We start from the raw sequence: 22,496 nt of genomic DNA on the forward strand, positions 1-22,496 counted from the left end.
TGGGAACGCACAAAATCTCTTTTCAGAGATATTTATTTGGAGTTGTTATTATCTCATATCTGATTAGCCTGTTATTACGTAACATGCTTCACGATTTTAGTATATATACCTTATTAGTATTTTTTCCTATGTTCTATATACTGTGCAAGTAAATAGCATTTTCCTAAACAATAGATCTACATATTTCGGTTAGTGATTTATTCACGAATATATCAACATTAGTGCCACTGAGGGTAATATTCTCTGGGAACGCACAAAAGCTCTTTTCAGAGATATTTGTTTCGAGTTGTTATTATCTCATATCTGATTAGCCTGTTATTACGTAACATGCTTCACGATTTTAGTATAGATACCTTATTAGTATTTTCTTCTGTGTTGTATATACTGTGGTAAAGCATTAAAGCACTTTTCGGGGCTACTTTATTTTAATTCTTACTATCGGGTAACTAATTACATGTTATTATATAAATGATTTCACAACTTTATAACTTGTTGGGAATTCCTAAAAACAAAATTCTGTGTAAGACAGGTATTCTCTGTAAATGCACAAAAACCGCTTTAAGGGCTACATACTTTGTATTGTTGTTATTGGATTAACGAAACAATAATGAGAACGGAACCAAAGGATAAGCCCCGCTTTCCCGGGAATTTTCGGGTACGTCAGTACATCTCGAACCCACAAGAGTAAACAAGCGAGACAGAGACAGGCAGAAACAAGGAAAATATCCTTTGTATTTGAATACTATGCAAATATTCTTTTAAAAAAATTTTCATCAAATTTTTCTAAAACTTAATTGTTTTCCATGTTTACAGTTGGAAAAGTCTCAATGACCGAAACCGGTAGTGAAATGTTTTTGATAAAATTATTTTAGCATTTTCTACCTTGAAACTTTTCCATATATACATATTTACTAATACACAAATTATACAAACAAATTTAGTCTTAGGCTATTCCTGTCCAAATTTTTTATACTGAGTTAAAATCGGGTTCTTCAGTTTGTATAAAATATTGAAAGTTTATCCGCAAAATCCAATTAAACTAAATGACTATAGAAATTTGATAAATATTTTCTGCAATGCATCTTTAGGCAAACCATGATTTAACGGAAAGCAAAATTATCTCTGATGATTGTTGATGTATATTTTTCTGTAAATATATTAGTTTCAGATTTTGGCACAAGACGAGCAATTACAGGAGAGGCGAGAAATTCGATTACATCGATCCTACTGCTGAAGTGGTACTTATTTTATTGACCGAAGGCAAAAGTAATGTCGAACTCGGCTGAATTTGAACTCAGAACGTAAAAACGGACGAAATGCCGCTAAGCATTTTGTCCGGACCTTTAACAATTTTGCCAACTCGTAGCCTTTTTACTTTGTAAATATATTAAATAAACGTCTCAAGGCAGAATCATTAACATGCTGTCCAAAATGCATAGCGGCATGTCACCCATCTTTACCTTCTCAGCACAAATTCTGCCGAGGTCCGATTTCATCCGTTCAGGTTGTTATTGTAAGTACCAATTGAGCACTGACGTCGATGTAACCATCTTACACCTTCCCCCAAATTGCTGGTTATAGTGCGGAAATTTGAAACTGATATTAAATATTTGTTTTATTCATGATACTCAGGGACATAAATTTACTCAATGCGATACTCATCTAAATAGACACGATATTATCATCGATACGATAGTCTAATTTATAAATGTATGAAGTGAAATAAAGTACACAAACAAAGGATATATCTTGTTTTGAGTATCATTACAAAATTTATCTTGTAAACTGTTTTTTTAAACGTAAATTTGGGTTTCTTTCTAATGCGGAGTGAGAATAAATTATATAATTGATAGGATGAAATTAATCAACACCAGACTATGGATTAACAGGTAACAACACCCGGAGACTGAAGATTCTTATTAGCTAATCATGTGTACCGGAATGACCAGCAAAAAAAAAGTGTGAATTATTTACACCATAAAATATAGCGAACAAGGGATGCAACTGCTCGTAAATTATAATTCAAGTATCCCCTTGATGTTTTTGTAATATCTTAACACACTTTTTCTAGGAATAATCATAAAACAAAACTGGATATAATGATATGGCGGTAAATATAACCGTAGTGTCTGCTTAAAAACACGCATAATTTTATATAAACTCTATTGTAGGAAGGTTCACATTTACTGAGTGAATTGGTTTAATCGATATAACTTATGGTCTAGTTTTACCGAAGTCGTTTATGAGATTATAAATTACTTTAAAATAAGATAAAGAATAATGATAAAAAGATGTTGAAACGAATTAGATAAATCTTGCAGTTTCGTGTTAAGCTCATGTGGATTCAACTCTTCTGTCCAGGCATAATTCGAATTTCAGAATCAATTTATTTTACTTTGTGACGGGAGAAAACCTCAAATTTCTGCCTTTTGGTAGAAAATATGCACTGTTTACGATATCATTAATATTTCTGAAGATGGTGGAGACGGCGGAGACAACTGATGACTAGAGCAGTATTTAGTTTCAGTCCTTGTTAAGTTATTGCTTAATTCTGATCAAATTCAACCTTTGCTTTAACGTTCATATATGGCTCAATATATTTAATGCCAGCAACTTAGCTGGCCCATCTAATTTATTATAGCTTTCTGATACAAAAGATGGTACACACTAGTAAAGAGTATGATGTAGTTTAACTTGACAGTACCCCCTCTCCCGCCATTAGAATTTGCTTACACTCACAAAAGGGAAAGTGACTGATATTTTTGGCATACACACTCTTTAATATGCTGCATACTTCTATAACGCTTTTAGAATTATTAAATATATTAAAACTAACACTTGTTAACTTATACCATTGCATATTATTCTTCTTGTTATCGTATGCATTATGAATTTATTTTAACTAACATGCATCTAAATTATATTTTATAATTGTTTACTGCACCCGAATGCATTTGGAATTACATGTGTGAAACAATCTCTGCTTTACAGTTAATCTATGATTAAGAGAGAAGTATACAAATGACAGTAATTTATTAATTACCATATTAAATCATAGGAAAATGTAATAACTGAAATGCATACAACTTAATTGCCTTTAATTTGTCCTATTTTAAAAAGATAATTTTCATCAAATATATCCAATTAGCAGAAATTTATCAGACATGTTTAACTACTTTTTACCCCAATTTAGCAAGACACTGCGGAATTTAATAAAAGCTTTATGTGTGCCTTCAATATATGTCTGTAGATTGAACTTGAATTGAACCGCAAAGACATTCGGAGGCAAAGAAATAAGATTTGTGGTTATATCTTCTATATCCGAGAAAACAATCCACCCACATTTTATTACATGGTAGAGTGATATAGAAGACGTAAGCTAGATTTTAAAATATCAGCAGATTTACTTCCTTTTAATTCCATTCAGCCTTCTAAAGATATATATTTGAAATTTAATAAATAACTACGTTTTTCCGTTCTGAACTAATATATATTCTGAAATTTGAAGTTGTATTTGATGGTTTAACATCTTGTTTTATATTATCTTATGAAATGAAATTTAGAAAATAATCAAAGTATGTTTTACAGTTGCTAAATTCTTATAACGTTAGAAACATTTAAGAATAAACGTAATTGAAACATACACGTCAAGTAATATCTATATTATCCAATATATTATTTCAATAAAATATCATCTAAGGCAAAATATTTCTATGGTATCAATATATTAATACACATTATGAATTTTGTATGTTTTAGTTAAAACACTTTTTGCATTTACGGGATAAATAATAACTTGCTGCAGCGTTGACTTCTTCATAATATAAAACCAGCTATGGATAAAGAATATAGTCTCAGTTCTCAATCAAAACTCGAATTTTCCAAGACTTTCTTTTAGCTGTATTATGTCTCAATCAATCTCGAATTTTCCAAGACTTTCTTTTAGCTGTATTATGTCTATCATTAATTATTAATTATACTTTCCCCAGAAAATAATCTTTATCGTAGATTAATTTTCTAGTAAATCTATCTGTTAAATCTCAGTACACTGTATTTTAACGTCATAACTATTATTCCATACCACCTTATAATCGATGATGAAATGATTATTGTTACGATATATAATGTAATATCGATCGGTAAAAACACATCATATACTTTTATATTCAAGTGTTTTAATTTTATTACGTATAAATGTAAAAAAAAAAAAACATTAATCCTTAGTGTGAAAAATAATAAGTGGCAACGGATTTCAGTAAGTAGATATGTAGATATTGCGAGCTATAAGCAGCGTGATTGTGAAAATATAAACCTGAAAATAGGTATCTCAGACACCAGTGTCACTTTGATTTCAAATAACCAATAAGTTAGCTCATACTCATAGGCAAATATCACCAAAATCAATAATAGGCCAGCTTTCGATTTACAACCACCATGAGACTATACGGTTATTGACAAACCTTATTATCTTATACGTTAGTTTTAATCTTTCAGTTCATGCTTTATTTTACCATTTGGCGAAAACTTGCGTCCTGGAAACAGGTGGAATAATATTCAAATAGCTTACATTTATATCTACAAAGCTAAATCTCTTATACAACTTCATTATTCCTGGAGAGCCAGACTTTTCAAACTGTTTGTATTAAACTGTGGTTCGATTAGATTATTAAGCTACTTTGCTAAACTTTAAAAATAGATGTTTAATTTGTATACAATATGTGTGTGTGTGTGTGTGTGTGTATCTATGTATGTATGTATGTATGTATGTATGTATGTGTGTACGTAAATATCCCAACCGTATCCACCGTCCTGTAAATTTTTATGCCGGAGCCAACGAAGGGTATGTATATCTTTTATATGATTAGAAGGCCGACTATAATGGTACAAAAATGTGTTTAACTGCCCTTAAATATTGGATGAGTCGTCAAAGCGTTTCACACGCCTGCCGTAGCTTTATGCACAATATGGCTTCGTTTCGCAGTAGCAACGTTAATATCCCCTAACAATAGAATAACTTGATCTTTACAAGCCCCTTAACCCTTAGCTCTGCAACTTCGAATCGCTGCAATGTTACGTTCACTTCGTATAAACAACATAACCAATATAGATAGTTTTATACTCGAGATTATTCTTTAGAAAACAGACATATGTCTAAACATTAGCTAATGATAAATAGCGTTTAAATACAACACACAGAATTATCTCAAATAATTATCTACTCTATGGCTTTTATCTTTTGTTTACGATCTTATCATAATAGATGAATGTGTAATTTACATTTTTTTAAAAATAGACTATGATTATATTAATTGTACACAATAACACACAATATTAAAAAATTGCGTATAGGAATTTTAAATTCTAAGAAAGCTGTTAATTAAAGAAGTAAAATAATTATTTTGTAAAAGCTTTCAAAATATTGCATTTTATAGAAATTTTATAAGCCTCCGTTTTTCAAATTTCATCTGCATATATCAAATATAATCATGTGTAACAAGTTGTGGTAATGTATAGCAGCGATAAGCTTAGCAATTGAAAGCTACAATCATCTTCTTTTATTGTTACATTCCTTCTGCAGAAGTGTGTTAAGTTGAATATACAAACAAGTGCACAGCTTATTGAAAATCTGATATTTCTCTATGTCACTAGATCAGTGATACTGACCCGAAAATAACTGCTTAAATCCGTGTTAGAAACCTGACACATAACTGTTTAGCTCTGATGAAATTTGACTGAAATGACAATGAGTTGTGACAGAGACCAAAAGAACTACGAAATTGTTGAGAAAAGAATATCAGCTTCTACAATAAGCACAATGCTAAATATATAGAAGTAAAAAGTATTTCTATATAATGATTTACATAATAGGTATAAAATTGCATAATTTGAGGGGAAATAATATTTGAATATATTAACTGGAAAACTTTTCTGGGACTTCATTTTGTTGGCAAATAAACAGTGAAAATGAAATCTTGGGCGCACTCAAACGCAGCAAACAAAAAAGTATATCTAAATATATCTATAAATATATTAATACGCTTATAAAAAAAATAATTATACAACTTCCAGAGCGCATTTATATTGGCTTTAAATTTTGACGGGGGAGATTGTAAGTCGACCCCAGTACTCAACTGGTAATTATTTTCTCGACCCCACAGAGATAAAAGGCAACGTTGACCTCAGTGGAATTTGAACTCAGAACATATAGACGTACGAAATACCGCTAAGCATTTTGCCCAGTGTGCTAATAATTCTGCCAGCTCGAGTCCCTCGGCGCGCCCTTGTATTATAACAAAAATAAATGAATAATTACTTGTATAAGGAAACGGTCTCTTTCTTGCACACAAGATATATTTATTGGGTGGTGACATATAAGAAATAGTATCAATGTTAACCAGACTGTCTCATCAGAGTGCAAGCACTGTGTGCGCTTCAGACATTCTTCAGCCTCTGGCAAATGTTTCGGATTCAGTTCCACTTTATCTGTTGGTCGGCAAGTCATATCTACTCGTAGGACCAGTAAACCCTTAGAAATGGAATTTGTTACACAGAAAGATGATCTTCATTTGTGCGTTCATATGCACACATGCATACATACATACATACATACATACATACTTCTCTCTCTTAGCTCTTAGATCTTCCAGGGGTGTGAGCAAGGGCAACGAGATTTCTCCAGACATCTTGATTGCTCGCTTTTTGTAGCTCCTCTAGGGCCAACTTCCAGCGCTACCATGTCATCCTAGAACGTACTGGATCACGTGTCCTTTGTTTTCATTGGTCTCCCTCTCGAAGCACATGGCACATGGCCAGTAAACCAAATCCGCCGCTTAGTCACCACGTCTTGCAAATTTCCCATGCAAGCTCATCTAATCAGCACTTCGTTTCTCACTCTTTCTCGGTAGCACATGCCCAGGGTCAAGCGTAAGCAGCTGTGGCGGCACACGTCCAGCAACTGAAAGATTTTGAATGACTTCATCCAGGTTTTAAGGCATCGATGGCAGTTGGTATAACAACAGATGAGTATAGTTGCAGCTTTATCTTGTTACTCATGGTCTTCGATCTCAAAGAAAACGTTGAAATACTGACATTGATTTTCCTATCCTAGTCCTGACATCAGCTTCTACATTATCTTGTCTGAAATTGACTAGCTGTGCTTGGACGCCACCAACTGTCATTGCTTTGGTCTTCTCAGCGCTTATCCGAAGCCCTGATTCTTCCCCGTAACTGAATAGGCTATCTGTCATGGAATGCAGAGTATATGTATCAGAGCTTAGTAACGCCAGGTTGTTTTCAATATCAAAATCCATTAGTCTGTCCATAAATCACGGAATTCCAAAACTGGTACTATCCATTGTTTTCCGCTTGACGAAGTCAATCACCATCAGGAGCAGAAACGGCTGCAAGATGCAATCCTGTTACAATAGGGAAGCAATTTCGACATAATGTTGATTCCATTGCTTGTCTTCAGGTAACACTGTATAAGACACTTAAAAATATAAATATATCTGCTCGGGACCCCTTACATTCTCAAGATATTTTGTATATTCCAGAATGTCTCGTAGAACATTGTCAAACGCTTTCTTAAAGAAGATGAAATTAATAAGACTAGATATATGTATGTACGTGTATATGTATGTGTGTGTATGTATGTATGTATGTATGTATGTATTTATGTATGTATATATGTATGTATGCATGTATGTATGTATGTATGCATGCATGTATGTATGAATGTATGTATGTATGTATGTATGCATGTATGTATGTATGTATGTATGGAGACAGATAGAGACTCAGGTAATATAATAAAGGCAAATGTGTAGATATGTTCTAGTTTAAACATCTGCAAGTTACTTGCATTTTCTTTGCAACATTAGACATACCAAACCTTTCGTACGCATTTACCGTCTTGTCTTCACGATGAAGACATGCTGACTTCGATCGCAGGCGTAATTTACAGTTTAGATGGTAAATTTTTCCCTTAATGAACCAGATATCATTTGCTTGTCCTTCGTATGTGATATCTGTACGTTTAGAACTATGCAATACCAAAATAAAAAGAAAGGTAGCACACATTAAACTCAAACAAAGATAAACACTTCACTGATAAAGTAAAAGCCTAATTCTAACAAATTCGAAGTTCAGGGTTATTGACATTATCGATGCTTACGATAAAAAACAAACGAGCATCATAGACACGTTCCAACAACACATTGTGCCGGAGATGGATTCGGTAAATCTGAGAACGTGGATGATAGATGTACATGCACTACAGTTCCAAACAGACTACAAAACAAAAATCATAGAACTATTATGAAATTGTGGGAAAGGTACCTCTAAAGTATATTCAAAGAAACAGCATATATATATATATATATATATATATATATATATATATATATATATATATATATATATATATATATATATATATATATATGTATATGTACATATATATATATATATATATATATATATATATATATATATATATATATATATATATATATATATATATATATGTATATATATATATATATATATATATATATATATATATATATATATATATATGTATATATATATGTATGTATGTATGTATATATGTATATATGTATGTATGTATGTATGTATATATATATTTATATTTATATATATATATATATATATATATATATATATATACATATATAGATAGATAAGCTGTTTATATATAAATGTATGCATATGTATACATGCATACGCATATATAGATATGTTTATATATGTCCACACAGCGTTGGGAATGGTAAGGGAGTTATATCAAATTTTAGAAGATATTAAAAATGCTTTGCAATAATCTTTGCCAAAAAGTACCATGAAAAAGTACCATGAAAAGTAGGTGTGGGGATCTAATGCTAGCATAGATTAAAGCATAATTTATTATTCTATATTTAAAGGGTACAGAGAGGGAGAAAATACATTAAAATTAATAAAGAAATTTATTTAATATTTAAAATCAGTGGCTATATAATTCAGTATATCAACATTTCCTCCTTGGCTTTGTGGCATGCTGGATCCATTCCCTTGCTTCAGTGATTCTGCTAAATTTCGAAATGTAAGCCAAAAACTATGCTGATTTATTATCTCTCTGTTTTCAGATGCAGAGATCTGATGTTTATCCAGGACGCAGACAACAAATCCAAAAGAATGAAACAGGTTGATATCACAGGTGCTTGAATGCTTGGAATAAATGTCTCTATATTAAAATAAAGCTAATTCTTATCTTATATCGTTTAAACGATTACACACGCATATATATATATATATATATATATATATATATATATATATATATATATATATATACATATATATATATATATATATATATATATATATATATATATACATATATATATATACATATATATATATATATATATATATATATATATATATATATATATGTATGTATGTATGTATGTATATATACACACAACCTTTCGACAGTAAATATTTATTATAATTCTATTGTTGTTGTTTTGTTTATGAATTATATGGACAGTTTTTTTTGTTATCTTTTCGGTACATTCGTTTCTCAATAACTGAAAGTTGATATTATACACTGTTGCAAAGTCTGTGTAATATTCTTTTTGTGTATAGTCTTAAGTGTCGAAAGAAGAATGATGAAAGGAGGTATTAACAAGCCTTCGTATATAAAACAAAAATAATCGTTGAAGAATTTCTACGAGTAATTATAAGAATGCGATATTTATTAGGACTTGTGTGTTTCTTACATGTTATATTACATCTACAGAATCGAAAATATTGCAATGTCGGTGATACAAAGTTTGGACAATTTTACTGAAAATGTGATGGATGTGCTACAAAATATTCTGTGAGAATATGATAAATTTTGATATTTTAAGAACGTTTATAACTGAAACTGTTTTGATTTCTTTAAAGCTGTTTATCATTAATGGGAATAAATCTCGTAAAGGTGAGATATCAAATATTTTTAAAGGCAGGTGAAAGGACGTATTGAACATCAAGATAAATAATCTAGAAAGTGATTACTGGTTAATTCATTTTTGATATGTTTATGTTTTATCAAATGTATTGTCTGAAGTTCTTTATATTTTAATAAGATATGCTTGTTGACAAGGTTGAGAAGACAAAATCGTTGTTTTGAACATAAAGAAGAATATTATTGTTATGGAATATAATGATATAAGAGCGCATTATTCGACGGGTCTGATACTCTGAGACCAGCAGCCAACTAATGAAATATACAGCACACTCAATTTTGCAATTGTTTACATCTGTATAAACAAAACTATTTAGACTATAACATTAGATTTTTGACAGAAGAACGTGGTTTCAAATATATAATACTTGTATTTATTTTTCCTGTAAAGCCGTGAATGACAAAACAAAGAACGACGGAATTATTTTCGTTTAGAAGTCACTTTCAAGAGAAGAGATTTATCTGTTAACAGTACATAACTAATATTTACGTTGTCGTTATTTGTGAAATGAAAGCTTCCGTTAACGCATCGGGTTTCAAACAATCCCAAAATGTGTTTAAACGTTAATACGTTTAGATTTATACAGTAATATCTATCTATCATAGTTAACACAGAGTATGACTGCGCAGATTATTTTCTGGCGTGGAGTATTATAAAACCGTGTTTGAAACACTTCTATGACTAGATACATTTGATTGTATATGATCTCACGGCACAAGATTGGCCCTGGGGTTCCTGGCATTCCATAGAAAACTGAATTTCGACGTTCTTATTTAATTTTGATATGGTAGGAAAACTTCAATTGAAATAGAGCAACAACTTTTCAATTCCTTTCATTAATATAACTAGGAGAAATTGAAAGAAAGAAAGAAAGAAAGAAAGAAAGAAAGAAAGAAGTGTGATAAAAAAAAAAGCATCATATTAATGACTATATTTTCAAAATATTTTCACCGAAAGAAAAATAGATGTATAAAAGAAAGTCGGACGGGTATCCTTGATCTCCTGAAGATATAACGAATCTCAAGGAATTTTTGCATTTCATTTTTATTTAATTTTATTTATCGTTTTCGCATTTTTTCTTTGTATTTACATGATTCGAAAAACAAAATGTATGACCCCTCGAAGGTGGCGGACAGGAATCTTTCCGTGTGGCCGGTATCTTCATTAACCCTTTTAGTGCAAAGATACCACCACAAGACTTGCATCTATAATTTCTCGAAAAAAAAAGGTGAAATGTTAAATAAATTGGCTGATCTATAAAAGGTCGATGCCGCGAGAACCCACAGCATGTCATTCTAAACAGTTATATATGAAGAAACATTAGTTTCACATTTTGACACAAGACCAGCGATTTGGGGGAGGGGATAAATCGATTACATTGACTGTAAGCATGGATCTGGTACTTATTTTATCGACTCGAAGGGACGAAATGCAAAGTCAACCTCGGTGAAATTTGAAATTCAGATCAAATGCAGCTAAGCAATTTGGTCGGCGTACTAACGATTTTGCCAGCTCACCGCCTTTATATATGAAAATATATTGTAAAATAATACCGATAAACGTATGTAAACATATAAACCTTACATATCTTTATTTAATAATATAGTATTTCTTAAAGCAAAATAAACCAAGTTATATATTTCTTGTTAAACTAACTTCGTTTAGTTAGCAGTGGTCTAAAATTTCGATCTCAAAATAAAGATTTTCTGTGGTTTTATCTAACAGATTATAAGAATTCTGTTGATTAATTTCACATACATCATCAATGCCCATAAGAAAGACGCATTATCCTCATGTAATTTCATTTCTCATATACTGATTTTTTTTTATCAATAGCATACTTTCAAGATACTAAGAGTTAATATTATCCCGACGTAAACTTAGATGTTCTATTAGAACAAACTATACTGCGCTAGTTATCATGAGAGACCCTTTCATATTGGTTTTTGGTGCAAAGTTCACTCTTGTTTATAGCACTAGCGGGAAGATAAATCAGTGCCACCTCCAACATCGAAACCACCAGATAATACGATTTTGACCTTCCTTGGTCTTGTCAATGATGGACGCTCGATCGCTAGAAATAGCAGCGATTCATTTTACTGAATTACATTAATAGCGATTCTTTATACTGTATAACATTAGCAGTGGTTTTATTGTAGTGTATAAGATGCTTAGATCTGCCGCTTTAATACATTGGCTACACTGTCACAACTTAACACAAAACATTTATCTTGTTTTCCAATTAAAATAACTACCTTCGACAAATCAACATCTCTTCGTAATCTATAAAGAAGAGTCTTAACACGAAACTATAATTACAATAATCAACATCAACCCCCGTCGGTCCGGAGTAGGCACGTTATTTTCTTATAGCTCAGGTTTTTCTTACAAAAACAGCAGTTCTTAATGTTATCAATTTAGGAAAACAGTAATTATTTATTACATTGTTATTTTCTACATTAAAAGATTAATGTATTGCAAAACATCCCATTATATTCAGCTGTTATCAATTTCTGGCTGTTTTCATAAATATTTTCGAAACAAAATAACGTACAAAGACTAAGCAGTTTTCTAGCATAAACCCTTTTCATTTTTCGTTTGAAGTTTCTTACATATTTAACATATGTGTGCCTCAGTGAACATTAAAGTTAAGCTCTAATCAACATGTGAGTGTGTGTGTGTGTGTGTGTGTGTGTGCGTGTGTGTGTGTGTGTGTGTGTGTGTGTGTGTGTGTGTGTGTGTGTGTGTGTGTGTGTGTGTGTGTTTAATGAAATATACATAAGCTGAGTTACGGAGTTAACTTTATGAGACAAAGTAATCCGATTTTTTTACAGCATTTTGTTGAATTGTAATTATTTACCTTTATATTAAGCATTGCTGGAAATAACGATACTAAAATATTAACTGCATGGTTTTATTGCTCAAATGTGTGTTGAGCGTTATACATTTTCGTCAATTTATTGCATGTAACTAGTCATAACGTTATATTCGGGAACTACAAAATGCATTATCACTGCATTCACTTAAATCATGTATAGATGTCTTTCTCTAAGATCACTCGCTCATATCATAATCTAAATACATTAGCTGAGATCAACGGTGATTATGCTGCATCTCATAATTGTCAGACTTGGTTAACGAACTACAGTCATAAAATTTTAATTAGTTTTTTCCATTCAGAAGTGCATACATTTATTATGCCCTTCTTCAAAATAGTAAATTTAGATCACTTGTAACGGAGTTATGCGACACGCTGTGATACCGCTTGCAAATACACTTCATTAGAAATCTATTTACGAAGGATATAGCATGTCCCATAGGAGGTTTTATCAATGCTACTAAGATAAGTAAAATCAGTTTAAAATTTTGGCTCAAGGCCAGCAAGTACGGGGAAGTGGTGTAGTCGATTACATCGACCCCAGTGCTCAGCTGGTATTTATTTTACTGACCTCAAAGTATGAAATGCAATGTTGCCATCGGTGGAATTTGAGCTCAGAACATAAAGATGGGCGATATGCCAGCAAGCATTTTTGCTCAGCTTGCTAATGATCCTGCCAGCTCATCGACTTACAGTTAACTAATATTGGTTCCAAATTTTCGTACTTATTTTATCGACCACAAAAATATGAAAGGCAAAGTCGACCCCGGCGGAATTTCAAATCAGCACATTTCACCCGTCGTGATAACGGTCCTACAATTCGCCGCCTTACTGTTAAGTAACATAAAAATTTCTGTTAACTCAGCGAGCCAGGAGAATCGTTAGCACGTCGGACAATATGCCGTTAACGCCATTTCGCCCGTCTTTACGTTCTGAGTTCAAATTCCGCTAAGGTCGACTTTGCCTTACGTCGTTTCGGAGTTGATAAAATAATTACTTTTTATTTACTGGGGTGTATGTAATTGACGTAATCCTCCCCTGATATTGCTGGTCTTGCACAAACGCTTGAAGCCAATATTAAAACATATTTAGACAATACCATTGATTACTATATAACCCAGGGACAGGCAAAAAGCTTATGGATCTGAAACTGTAAAGGGAGATAACTGAATGCTACAACGTTTTATCCAACGTTCAACCGATTCTCTCATTTCTCTGTATTAGGTTAACAGGTTAGAGATAACTCATGGCAAAGCGTTAATCTAACGCAATTTCATTTAACTTCAGATAGCATTTCATTTCTTTTGCAATGCTAATAGCTTTGACGAAAGTACAGGTATATATCAATTCGTCCCTAGTGTACACCTATGGTCCCTTATGTATGTAAAAGTTAAACTTACTAGAAATAAAGAGTACGTGTAAATAAGGAGGTGAACTGGCAGAATCGTTACTGCGCCAGGCATTCGTGTTTAGCTGCATCTTGGCCGTCTCTACGTCCTGAGTTCAAAATCCACCAAAGTCGTCTTTGCCTTTCATCATATTTAGGTCGATAAAATAGGTACCACAGCGGTCAATGTAAATGACATAAGTTCCCCACCGAACTTGCTGGCCGCGTGCCAACATTTAAAGCTATTATTATGGTAAATATACTTCAAGGTTTAAAAATTAAATCAATAACTGAAAAGAAGAATCGTTTGCTGACCATATTTTTAATATGCTGCTGTATAGAACAGCTAAATCGACATTTGTGGAAGATCATCTTAGATAGAGCTGTAATTGATTTCGCAAACGTAATTGGTTCAAGATCGTTCGGAATATATTGATGTCTCTTAAACAGATTTCATCTATAATACATGCAATACACTTACATTTGGTTGTATCAGTCGTAGCTGTTTAAATCTTTCAATATTCATTCCAACTACACGAAACTACACAAAGAGCAAACAATCGTCGTCTTTTAAACTGTATTACTAATGTTCATTCCAGAAAATTCGCTTACAACTTCTCTACACGCTTGGTCAAAGTCTATTATTCTGATGTGGTGAATTACAATATACATTTGAATCGGCTTCTACTGTTAATCTGATAAATTTGGACTGATTTTATGAAACCATAGAAAAGAGAACGGCTTATACCCTCCAGAGACCTGCTTCATCTAAAAGGTGAATGACGTAGATTGTTCAATGATAATCAGTATGCCTGATTATTTTCCTACATATTTCCTGTTGCTATTCCGTTTTGTTTCCAACTCAACAAATAAATAAGATAAGATAGCTTTTTGAACGTAAGATCTAATTACACAATTTATTTACATTTCAGCCTAATATGGTATTTCATTATGTAATCTATAGTATAATACTTACATGTATATTTGTTTATGTGTGTTTGAGAGAGAGAGAGAGAGGGGGGGGAGAAGTGTGTGTGTGAGAGAGAGAGAAGGTATGTATCTGAGAGAGAGTGTGTGTATGCAAGAGTGTGTGTGTGTGTGTCTGTCTCTCTGTCTATATGTGTGTGTGAGGGAGAGAGATAGAGAGAAAGAGAGTCTTAGTAATGAGAAAAAACATTCTAAATAGAATATATTCAATATATCAATTTCTTAATTCAAGGCTTTAGCTTTTAACACTCAACACAACTTTTATTTATTGAATAACTAAAATGAGTAAAAATTCTTGTCGAGAATCGGTGATGATTATTTAGAAAAAATGAATATTCACATATATTATACAGGGTGTCCACAAAGTCTGAGTACATGTAATATATACAATCATAACATAAACAATTAAATATAAGCAATAATAATTTCTTAAAGTATGTGTTAATCCTCGTGTGGGTACATGGAGTAAATAAAATCATAACGTAAACAATTAAATATAAGAAATAATAATTTCTTAAAGTATATGTTAATCTCCATGTACCCAGACTTTGTGGACACCCTATAGATTAACGATTGGTTTAAATGCTAGATTTCTGGACTAAATACTTTAGAGAATAAACAGTTTACTTTAAATCCCTCTAGAGTCTATAACGTAATTACTTCTACTGGCGAAGGAATACTTGATTCAGTTTATACTAGCCGCTCCAAATAAGACGTTAGACATTTTATTAGCAATTCCAAATCGTTCCAATTTGTTTTCACTATTAATGTTTTAAGGAAAATATTTCAGTTTGGACTCAATGTAAACTGAAGCGGTAATTCTGTATGACATCAAATATCAACTTGGAACAGTGTTCATTTAGAAAAGCACCCATAATAAATTTCGATTTGCATCAATTAGCATAAAATGAATGACGAACATCATTTGGTTCCAAATTTTCACAAAAAAAAACAGGAAGTTCGGGGAAGGCAACAAGTCCATTTCATCGACAACGCTGCGCAGCTGGTACTTATTTTATCGAACCCGAAAGGATGGAAGTCAAAGTCGTCCAGGAAGGAATTTGACCTAAGAGCGTAAAACAGACGAAATGCCGCTAAGCATTATCCCCGGTCTACTAACAATTCTTCCAGCTCACCGCCTTTGACAAACATCATAAGAAACATAATTAAGAAACAATAAAAAGTTGCGCGTACATTTAAAAGAAGTCACTTATAGTGAGAGTTTCAAATGAAGGTTATTAGGGCATTTAGAATTTGAAAAAAAACCCCAAAGCAAGAAATCCGAGTGTCAAGATTTAAAATCCATAACCGTAAGTTGCACAAACACAAAATATATTTTGCATCAACGAGAAGGACCGAAGAAAATAGTATGTTTGCTGGTCATGAATATAGGTAGAATATATACATATATATATATATATATATATATATATATATATATATGGATATATGGAGAGAGAGAGAGAGAGAGAGAGAGAGAGAGAGAGAGAGAGAGAGAGAGAGAGAGAGAGAGAGAGAGAGAGAGAGAGAGAGAGAGAGAGAGAGAGGTAAAGAATAGACAAGTGTTTCTCGACCATTTTCTGCCTATGAACCACTTTGATTCCTATTTTACTCGGATGACCCTCTTAGAATATATATTTTTATCGTTAAATATTAGGAATTGTATAAGAAACGTTGTTAAAAGATTTTGGCTATTGTAAAAGCATAAGCAATTTATTGCAGATAAATCTTAACAGTAACATATCATACGGATTTTAAGGGCTATATTGACCCTGGTTGAGAATCATTGGAATAGACGGAGGAACAAATGTCAAAGTGTTGGGTGGAAGAGGTAAGGCATGAAAGATGGAGCAGCAGAAAACATATATAGAAAACATATATAGATGCCAAGGTAGATAGAGATGTATGCAAAAATCTTTGAGCATAGCTAGTGTAAAGGTTAGCGGAGTTTTCAACAATGGTAGTGGGAGGAGATTTTGGTGTTGGGGAAAGAGGTGAGAGGTGATGCGCCATAACTAGTGTAGGGATGAAAGTGGAGGTTGATGGTAGTAAGATAAATATTGTGTGGGAAATGGATGGGGAGATGGATACGAACAAAGAAATTCAGGCAGAGAAAACGCCTTGATAAGCATGTAAATAGAACAGGGCACACTCATGCAAAAGTACCCACGATCAGACGTATACATAGATGAATAAATGCGAGGAGCACAAAGAATAGAAGCAATGAAGAAACAGAAACAAGTGGAATAGACGCAACGTCTATGCGCAGATATTTACAAAGAAAGAAAAACACCTACGTGCGCGCATATATATATATTGTTATATATATATATATATATGATGTAATCCTGAAAAGGAGATGCTCATGTTAGTACAGCAACGTTTTACTATAAAAAAGAACCCGTGTTTCAACAAATGCTTTTCGAGAGATATATCATCCAAGGAGAAATCAACGTTTTAATAAAAGATGCGACTGCTAAAACGCTTTGTTCATAATCATATCAACTAATAAGGCACTCTCAAATTTTATTGACACGAAATACAGTGACATTTGTAAAGTAAACCCACATGTTTATTTTTACAAAAATGCCGTTTTTATAGTAAATATTGCTTATTGGACAAATATTGAATGATTATATAATTGTGGCTTCTAGACGCAGTCGTGGCTGAGTGATAGGAAGCTTGCTTCCCGACGACATGTTTCCAGATTCAGTCCAACCGCGTGGCAAATTCTGAGTGGATTTGCTAGATGGGAACTCAAAGAAGCACATCGTATATATGTGTGTGTATTTGCGTGTTTGTTTGTGTGTGAGTGTGTGTGTGTTTGTATCTGTGTTTGTCCTCTTACCCATTTGACAACTGGTGTTGGTGTGTTTACGTTCCCATAACTTTGCAGTCGACAATAGAGGCCGATAAGATAGGTGCCAGATTTTAAAAATCGATTCATTCGATTAAAGGATTCTTCAAGGCGGTGTGTTCAGCATGGCCGCACTCTGATGCCTGAAACAAGTTAGGCATATACAGGGTGCGTTGAATAAAGTTTCGTCTAAATTACGCAAAAATGAAAATAACATTGACATGCCATTTTAAAAGGTATATTTACTAAAATTACATAGAAATAGCTTGAAATACTAATCAGTAAATTTATTTAATATAAATCGTCATTGGCTTCAACCATTGCCTGTAGACGACTTCGGATTTTCCTGCAACTCTTCTAGACGGTCTCCTTGTTTAAGTCGTGAATGGTGCCATAATTCTTGCCTTCAGTTCATCTTTGGTGTTACAAGGAGTTTTGTTAGTTTCTCGCTCAACTGCACCCCCAACACACACGATCGAGCTGTAGTCTGGGGAGTTAGGTGACCAGATGTTAAGGGTGATGTGGTCGCAGAAATTGTTTGACAGCCATGACTGGGTTCTCCTGCTTGTGTGTCATAGTGTAGAGTCTTGTGCCAGACATAGGGTCTTCCAGCAGCCATAGGGTCTTCCTCCAGGCACTTGATGTAGGCCTCCGTGTTGATGAATGGAGGTATAATATGCCATAACTAGTGGTCGCTCCAATCTCCTTTGTAATCACCGTTAGACTCATCCAACTCTTTCCGAACCCTCTGCACTCTCCCCAGATTGACACCCAAACACACTGAAATGTTCGTATTGGAGTTGCCCGCACGAATGCCAAGCGGTACAGCATGTCGTTTCCAAATTTTTGGCAGAGTGAATTACGTTACTGTGCTGTGTTTCCGATAGACGGTGTCCAAAGAACCATTCTAAACTGTGAAGACGACAAACTCAGAATCAAACTATGCGCATGAAATAAAAAATATAAAATGGCAACAATTTACCAAATGCTCCCTGTATATATATATATATACACACACACACACACACACACACATATATATATATATATATATATATATATATATATATATATATATATACATACAGAGAGTGCGCAAAGTATATGAGTACATATCTTTTGGGGGTCATTGCTGCATTTTTTGTTAACTCTGTATAATGTTTGTTTCAGAAAATAATAATGCCAGACACGTAACCTCAGGAAGAAGCATGCTGTCATTGTGGTTATAAATTCTCAGCATGGCGATTTAGAAATATCTCGACTTTTAAAAGTTGCCACTCCGTTCGTCTACAAAGTTTGTAAGTAGCTAGAGATTTAAGATGGAAGGGTACCACCAGTATCAAAGCATAAAAAGCACTCTTAATGCTCTGAAAATATCAGACACCTGAATTTATCCAGAGTTTCAATTGATTACAATCGGAACATTGATTACAATCCCAGAAATTCCATGAGAACAATTGCAAAAGATGTCCATGTGTCAGAAGGGACAGTCAGAAATGTTGTCCACCAAGACATCAGATATAAGTTTTATATGATTAGGAAAAGTCATTTTGTCAGGAAAAAAGCAAACGAACATCACTACATCAGATCTAAAAGACTCTTAGACAAATTGTCCAGTATCAAGCAGAAGAAATTTGATTTGGTTTTTCTGAAACGAGAAAAACATCGACCAAGATCAAAAAGTTAACAGAAGAAATGAAGGTTATGGGATGAACTTTCTGAAGTCCCAAGTGTTATGCATACAAAATTTCCTGCAACTGTGATTGTTTTATGGTTTGTCAGCAATGACGGACATGTGATACCTCCTTACCTCTTTCCACAAGGCCTTAGAGATAACTCTGCCGCCTATATTGAGGTCCTGGAAATAATTGCGAAGCCCTGGTTAGACAGTGTATTCAGTGGAAGGCCATATATGTTTCAGTAAGACTCTGCATTATCACACATGGATCAAGTAACACAAGAATGGATGGCTGAAAATTTTCATGATCTCATAACATTTGGCCTCCTCATTCTCTAGATCTCAATTCATTGGACTATTACATGTGGAGCGTTGTTGTGAGAGAGGTCACTGAATACGCGTATACCACCGAAGATTCTTTGAAATCTGCTATAGTCAGAGATAATGTCCAAAATTAACCAGATCTCATATAGATCTCATATAGAAGCAGTTGTTGAAGCTGAAAGCGGCTTTATAGAATAACATTATAGAAAAGAAGATTTGTTTTTATCCTCATAGCATTTTCGATAAATAAAGTTATTATCTGTTATATACATGTTTTTGTTTTTGTTTTTAGAAACATAAATTTGTCCTCAAATACCTTACGCACCTTGTATATAGATAGATAGATAGATAGATAGATAGATAGATAGATAGATAGATAGATAGATTATCCTCCCCCCCCCCCAAAAAAAAAACAAGAAAAACTACAAGTAAAAAAACAACAACGTGAGGACATGGTGCATGCAAAGTATTAGCAGACGCTAAGGGAAGAAAAGAAAGGTAGTTTCACGTTTCGAGCAAGCTCTTCGTCAAAGGAGAATCCAAAAGAAAAGGAAGATGGGGGGGGAATCGCCAACGATTTGGTTAAACACACACACACACACACACACACACACACACACACACACACACACACACATATATATATATATATATATATATATATATATAAAAGAAAATATGGGATTAAAATATCCTGCCAGATATCAAGTAAGCACTCAATATAAAGGAATAAGGTCAAATTTCCAACCAGCAGATACAAGTAAATGTACGTAGAATACAAACCCCAGGTAAATCCTCAAGTATGACACGTAAATCCAACACTCTTTATGTAGAATTTCAGGAAATTCAGCGTATTAACAACACTCAAGAATATGTACGAAGAAAATCATATTTTTATTTTAGATGGCACTTTCAAAATCCAACAATTGTTTCAATTGCATTAACATATACATACATACACACACACACCTATATATATATATATGTATATATGTATATATTCATATATATATATATATATATATATATATATATATATATATATATATATATATATATATATATATATATATATATATATATATTTATTTATATATATATATTCATATACACATATAGATATAGATAAATATAGATACAGGTACATATGTACATAATATTATTGATTGTTATATATATATATATATATATATATATATATATATATATATATATACATATTTAGTTGGGGGCAATGTCTAATTTCATTGTCCATTGATATGAAACCTTTAATGAACGTACTGTTGCTAATTGCTTTAGCAGAGTTAAATTTATTGATATTTGCAACCATGAAATTTAAGTGAAATTCAGGTGATTTCATTCTCTAATTCTGCATTAAACTATTATTTTATTTAGCCTAAATTGACTTTAGGATCGCAGAATTTCTATGGATGAGCTTTTAAGAATTATAACAAATTATCTAAGACATGCAGTATTAATTTTCGTGTACCACTTTAACTTTCACCTACTACAGTGCTGTAAATTATTAGTGAATTCCTTCCGAGAGATACTAATTTGATTTTAAAATCTAATAGAATAAATTTAGACTTTCTTATGTAGATATCGTATTTAAACATGTTCAACAACTAATTATGTCAGACAGAAAAATTAATATCTTTTATGAAAGCATTAGATGAATTCTGTGTAAGTGAATCATTGAAATTTATTGCTCCAGACAACTTACCACAAGCGTCCCGATTTTATTCTTTTTTTTTGAGATTGATAATGGAATCAGTGACGTTGTATTGCCCTATTTTACTTTAGCACTTCTTCAGCAGCATGCTTACACATCTGAAGCACTTTAATATCTATCTAAATTGATTTTTATCAAACATATTGTGTTTTCTAGCATAATAGAGTTTAAAATGAAACCACTTGATTCTGATACTTCTTATATTAATAATATTGAATTAGCAACAGATGACAGTTTCTTTGTCTCCCAACAGCATGTGTGTGTGTTAAGGAATGACTGAATTTGATTAATGCGTTTTCATCTTTAGAAGGGAAGCTCACGTCTTGAGGATTAATTAACTGCTCGCTTATATTAGAAAACGCGTCCACTCGTTTATTATTTATCACACAAAACGGACAGGTTAAATAGGTTCAATACGCTATTAAGGAACAACTAAGAAAAACAAAACTGTTGACAATCTCTCTCACAAACCGAAACCGAAATATCTATTCATTTATACAGATTATAAAAAGCAGAAAGCAGAAGAAGCATGAAATTTTGTTCTGAAATATTAATATTGACTGTCTAAATGCTGACTTTTAAGTCGTATGACATGAAAAAGCATAACTTCACCAAGAGCTGGCTATTATTCTATCTATTA

At 32.6% G+C, this 22,496-nt stretch overlaps 1 long non-coding RNA gene across 3 annotated transcripts in view; it reads left to right on the forward strand.

Moving 5' to 3' along the window:
- Positions 1–9,318, forward strand: part of LOC106880086 (uncharacterized) — a 172,846-nt gene extending 163,528 nt beyond the window's left edge. For 2 of the 3 annotated variants that reach the window (XR_001410702.3, XR_001410703.3), the window contains exon 3: positions 9,144–9,316. This is a non-coding gene — a long non-coding RNA (uncharacterized LOC106880086). Of the gene's footprint in view, positions 1–9,143 lie in introns of all 3 variants that reach the window. The other variant, XR_016241513.1, reaches the window with a different exon arrangement.
- The last annotated feature ends 13,178 nt before the right edge of the window (positions 9,319–22,496 follow it).

The sequence above is a fragment of the Octopus bimaculoides genome, chromosome 4, assembly GCF_046866305.1.
Source record: "Octopus bimaculoides isolate indiv1 chromosome 4, ASM4686630v1, whole genome shotgun sequence".
NCBI lineage: Eukaryota > Metazoa > Mollusca > Cephalopoda > Octopoda > Octopodidae > Octopus > Octopus bimaculoides.